The following is a 6,952-nucleotide window of genomic DNA, read 5'->3' on the forward strand; positions in this document are numbered from 1 at the left end:
TACCATGTATAATGTCCTTATAATTCAATTTAAATGTAAATAATCAATGTCTTACAAAGGTTGAAATATTGTTTTAATAAGACATTATTGATTGTAATTACATGAGTAAAAGCTCCTAATAATCCACTAAATTTTGGTCAAAGTGTTTTTCAGTTGGTGAACAGATTAAAGAATACAGTAATTAATTATAAACCATAAATCAATTCTAAATCCCCCCCCCCCCCACCCCCCCCCCCCCCCACCCCCCCCCCCCCCCACCCCCCCCCCCCCCCACCCCCCCCCCCCCCCACCCCCCCCCCCCCCCACCCCCCAGCTGACACAAACCAATCTATGGACAGCCATATCTCAAAAACGTACGAGCCAATTTTGATAAAACTTTCTGTACACATTCACTACATGGTCTACTATATACTAAAATACATAAGCCTCCATTCTTAGGCCACGCCTATTTCCGGAGCCACAACGATTTTACAGGCCAAGTGCTGACAAAAACCAATCTCTATGGACAGCCATATCTCAAAAACGTACGAGCCAATTTTGATAAAACTTTCTGTACACATTCACTACATGGTCTACTATAGTAAATAATAAGCCTCATTCTTAGGCCACGCCTATTTCCGGAGCCACATCGATTTTACAGGCCAAGTGCTGACACAAACCAAATCTATGGACAGCCATATCTCAAAAAACGTACGAGCCAATTTTGATTAAACTTTCTGTACACATTCACTACATGGTCTACTATACTAAAATACAAGCCTCATTCTTAGGCCACGCCTATTTCCGGAGCTACATCGATTTTACAGGCCAAGTGCTGACACAAACCAATCTATGGACAGCCATATCTCAAAAACGTACGAGCCAATTTTGATAAAACTTTCTGTACACATTCACTACATGGTCTACTATACTAAAATACAAGCCTCATTCTTAGGCCACGCCTATTTCCGGAGCCACAATAACTTTACAGGCCAAGTGCTGACAAAACCCAATCTTATGGACAGCCATATCTCAAAAACGTACGAGCCAATTTTGATAAAACTTTCTGTACACATTCACTACATGGTCTAGTATACTAAAATACAAGCCTCATTCTTAGGCCACGCCTATTTCCGGAGACACACCTATTTTACAGGCCAAGTGCTGACACAAACCAATTTATGGGACAGCCATATCTCAAAAACGTACGAGCCAATTTTGATAAAACTTTCTGTACACATTCACTACATGGTCGACTATACTAAAATACGAGCCTCATTCTTAGGCCACGCCTATTTCCGGAGACAAACCTATTTTACAGGCCAAGTGCTGACACAAAACGAATCTATAAACAGCCATATCACAAAAACGTACGAGCCAATTTTGATAAAAACTTTCTGTACACATTCACTACATGGTCTACTATACTAAAATACAAACCTCATTCTTAGGCCACGCCTATTTCCGGAGCCACATCGATTTTTACAAGCCAAGTGCTGACAAAAACCAATCTATGGACAGCCATATCTCAAAAACGTACGAGCCAATTTTGATAAAACTTTCTGTACACATTCACTACATGGTCTAGTATACTAAAATACAAGCCTCATTCTTAGGCCACGCCTATTTCCGGAGACAAACCTATTTTACAGGCCAAGTGCTGACAAAAACCAATCTATAAACAGCCATATCACAAAAACGTACGTGCCAATTTTGATAAAACTTTCTGTACACATTCACTACATGGTCTACTATAGTAAATAATAAGCCTCATTTCTTAGGCCACGCCTATTTCCGGAGCCACATCGATTTTACAAGCCTAGTGCTGACAAAAACCAATCTATGGACAGCCATATCTCAAAAAACGTACGAGCCAATTTTGATAAAACTCTCTGTACACATTCACTACATGGTCTACTATAGTAAATAATAAGCCTCATTCTTAGGCCACGCCTATTTCCGGAGCTACATCGATTTTACAGGCCAAGTGCTGACACAAACCAATATATGGACAGCCATATCTCAAAAACGTACGAGCCAATTTTGATAAAACTTTCTGTACACATTCACTACATGGTCTAGTATACTAAAATACAAGCCTCATTCTTAGGCCACGCCTATTTCCGGAGCCACAATAACTTTATAGGCCAAGTGCTGACAAAACCCAATATATGGACAGCCATATCTCAAAAACGTACGAGCCAATTTTGATAAAACTTTCTGTACACATTCACTACATGGTCTAGTATACTAAAATACAAGCCTCATTCTTAGGCCACGCCTATTTCCGGAGCCACAATTACTTTATAGGCCAAGTGCTGACAAAAACCAATCTATGGACAGCCATATCTCAAAAACGTACGAGCCAATTTTGATTAAACTTTCTGTACACATTCACTACATGGTCTACTATAGTAAATAATAAGCCTCATTCTTAGGCCACGCCTATTTCCGGAGCTACATCGATTTTACAGGCCAAATGCTGACACAAACCAATCTATGGACAGCCATATCTCAAAAACGTACGAGCCAATTTTGATTAAACTTTCTGTACACATTCACTACATGGTCTAGTATACTAAAATACAAGCCTCATTCTTAGGCCACGCCTATTTCCGGAGCCACAATAACTTTATAGGCCAAAGTGCTGACAAAACCCAATCTATGGACAGCCATATCTCAAAAACGTACGAGCCAATTTTGATAAAACTTTCTGTACACATTCACTACATGGTCTAGTATACTAAAATACAAACCTCATTCTTAGGCCACGCCTATTTCCGGAGCCACATCGATTTTACAAGGCCAAGTGCTGACAAAAACCAATCTAATGGACAGCCATATCTCAAAAACGTACGAGCCAATTTTGATTAAACTTTCTGTACACATTCACTACATGGTCTACTATACTAAATAATAAGCCTCATTCTTAGGCCACGCCTATTTCCGGAGCTACATCGATTTTACAGGCCAAGTGCTGACACAAACCAATCTATGGACAAGCCATATCTCAAAAACGTACGAGCCAATTTTGATTAAAACTTTCTGTACACATTCACTACATGGTCTAGTATACTAAAATACAAGCCTCATTCTTAGGCCACGCCTATTTCCGGAGCCACAATAACTTTATAGGCCCAAGTGCTGACAAAAACCAATCTATGGACAAGCCATATCTCAAAAACGTACGAGCCAATTTTGATAAAAACTTTCTGTTACACATTCACTACATGGTCTACTATACTAAAATACAAGCCTCATTCTTAGGCCACGCCTATTTCCGGAGCCACATCGATTTTACAAGGCCAAGTGCTGACAAAAACCAATCTATGGACAGCCATATCTCAAAAACGTACGAGCCAATTTTGATTAAACTTTCTGTACACATTCACTACATGGTCTACTATAGTAAATAATACAAGCCTCATTCTTAGGCCACGCCTATTTCCGGAGACACATCTATTTTACAGGCCAAGTGCTGACAAAAACCAATCTATGGACAGCCATATCTCAAAAACGTACGAGCCAATTTTGATAAACTTTCTGTACACATTCACTACATGGTCTACTATAGTAAATAATACAAGCCTCATTCTTAGGCCACGCCTATTTCCGGAGCCACATCGATTTTACAGGCCAAGTGCTGACAAAAACCAATCTATGGACAGCCATATCTCAAAAAACGTACGAGCCAATTTTGATAAAACTTTCTGTACACATTCACTACATGGTCTACTATAGTAAAATACAAGCCTCATTCTTAGGCCACGCCTATTTCCGGAGCCACAATCGATTTTACAGGCCAAGTGCTGACAAAACCAATCTATGGACAGCCATATCTCAAAAACGTACGAGCCAATTTTTGATAAAACTTTCTGTACACATTCACTACATGGTCTAGTATACTAAAATACAAGCCTCATTCTTAGGCCACGCCTATTTCCGGAGCCACAATAACTTTACAGGCCAAGTGCTGACAAAAACCAATCTATGGACAGCCATATCTCAAAAACGTACGAGCCAATTTTGATAAAACTTTCTGTACACATTCACTACATGGTCTACTATACTAAATAATAAGCCTCATTCTTAGGCCACGCCTATTTCCGGAGCCACATATTTTTACTAGGCCAAGTGCTGACAAAAACCAATCTATGGGACAAGCCATATCTCAAAAACGTACGAGCCAATTTTGATTAAACTTTCTGTACACATTCACTACATGGTCTACTATACTAAATAATAAGCCTCATTCTTAGGCCACGCCTATTTCCGGAGCTACATCGATTTTACAGGCCAAATGCTGACAAAAAACCAATCTATGGACAAGCCATATCTCAAAAACGTACGAGCCAATTTTGATAAAACTTTCTGTACACATTCACTACATGGTCTAGTATACTAAAATACAAGCCTCATTCTTAGGCCACGCCTATTTCCGGAGCCACAATAACTTTACAGGCCAAGTGCTGACAAAACCAATCTATGGACAGCCATATCTCAAAAACGTACGAGCCAATTTTGATAAAACTTTCTGTACACATTCACTACATGGTCTAGTATACTAAAATACAAGCCTCATTCTTAGGCCACGCCTATTTCCGGAGCCACAACTATTTTACAGGCCAAGTGCTGACACAAAAACCAATCTATGGACAGCCATATCTCAAAAACGTACGAGCCAATTTGATAAAACTTTCTGTACACATTCACTACATGGTCTAGTATACTAAAATACAAACCTCATTCTTAGGCCACGCCTATTTCCGGAGCCACATCGATTTTACAAGCCTAGTGCTGACAAAAACCAATCTATGGACAGCCATATCTCAAAAAACGTACGAGCCAATTTTGATAAAACTTTCTGTACACATTCACTACATGGTCTACTATAGTAAATAATAAGCCTCATTCTTAGGCCACGCCTATTTCCGGAGCTACATCGATTTTACAGGCCAAGTGCTGACACAAACCAATCTATGGACAGCCATATCTCAAAAACGTACGAGCCAATTTTGATAAAACTTTCTGTACACATTCACTACATGGTCTAGTATACTAAAATGCAAGCCTCATTCTTAGGCCACGCCTATTTCCGGAGCCACAATAACTTTATAGGCCAAGTGCTGACAAAAACCAATCTATGGACAAGCCATATCCCAAAAACGTACGAGCCAATTTTGATAAAACTTTCTGTACACATTCACTACATGGTCTTACTATACTAAAATACAAGCCTCATTCTTAGGCCACGCCTATTTCCGGAGCCACAATAACTTTATAGGCCAAGTGCTGACAAAAACCAATCTATGGACAAGCCATATCCCAAAAACGTACGAGCCAATTTTGATTAAACTTTCTGTACACATTCACTACATGGTCTACTATAGTAAATAATAAGCCTCATTCTTAGGCCACGCCTATTTCCGGAGCTACATCGATTTTACAGGCCAATGCTGACACAAACCAATCTATGGACAGCCATATCTCAAAAACGTACGAGCCAATTTTGATAAAACTTTCTGTACACATTCACTACATGGTCTAGTATACTAAAATACAAGCCTCATTCTTAGGCCACGCCTATTTCCGGAGCCACAATAACTTTATAGGCCAAGTGCTGACAAAACCCAATCTATGGACAGCCATATCTCAAAAACGTACGAGCCAATTTTGATAAAACTTTCTGTACACATTCACTACATGGTCTAGTATACTAAAATACAAACCTCATTCTGTAGGCCACGCCTATTTCCGGAGCCACATCGATTTTACAAGCCTAGTGCTGACAAAAACCAATCTATGGACAGCCATATCTCAAAAACGTACGAGCCGATTTTGATTAAACTTTCTGTACACATTCACTACATGGCCTACTATAGTAAATAATAAGCCTCATTCTTAGGCCACGCCTATTTCCGGAGCTACATCGATTTTACAGGCCAAGTGCTGACACAAACCAATCTATGGACAGCCATATCTCAAAAAACGTACGAGCCAATTTTGATAAAACTTTCTGTACACATTCACTACATGGTCTAGTATACTAAAATGCAAGCCTCATTCTTAGGCCACGCCTATTTCCGGAGCCACAATAACTTTATAGGCCAAGTGCTGACAAAAACCAATCTATGGACAGCCATATCTCAAAAACGTACGAGCCAATTTTGATAAAACTTTCTGTACACATTCACTACATGGTCTACTATACTAAAATACAAGCCTCATTCTTAGGCCACGCCTATTTCCGGAGCCACATTGATTTTACAGGCCAAGTGCTGACAAAAAACCAATCTATGGACAGCCATATCTCAAAAACGTACGAGCCAATTTTGATTAAACTTTCTGTACACATTCACTACATGGTCTACTATAGTAAATAATAAGCCTCATTCTTAGGCCACGCCTATTTCCGGAGCTACATCGATTTTACAGGCCAAGTGCTGACACAAACCAATCTATGGACAGCCATATCTCAAAAACGTACGAGCCAATTTTGATAAAACTTTCTGTACACATTCACTACATGGTCTAGTATACTAAAATACAAGCCTCATTCTTAGGCCACGCCTATTTCCGGAGCCACAATAACTTTATAGGCCAAGTGCTGACAAAAACCAATCTATGGACAGCCATATCTCAAAAACGTACGAGCCAAATTTTGATAAAACTTTCTGTACACATTCACTACATGGTCTACTATACTAAAATACAAGCCTCATTCTTAGGCCACGCCTATTTCCGGAGACACACCCTACTTTTACAGGCCAAGTGCTGACAAAAACCAATCTATGGACAAGCCATATCTCAAAAACGTACGAGCCAATTTTGATTAAAAACCTTTCTGTACACATTCACTACATGGTCGACTATAGTAAAATACGAGGCCTCATTCTTAGGCCACGCCTATTTCCGGAGCTACATCGATTTTACAGGCCAAATGCTGACACAAACCAATCTATGGACAGCCATA

Source organism: Homalodisca vitripennis, chromosome 4, assembly GCF_021130785.1.
Source record: "Homalodisca vitripennis isolate AUS2020 chromosome 4, UT_GWSS_2.1, whole genome shotgun sequence".
Lineage (NCBI taxonomy): Eukaryota > Metazoa > Arthropoda > Insecta > Hemiptera > Cicadellidae > Homalodisca > Homalodisca vitripennis.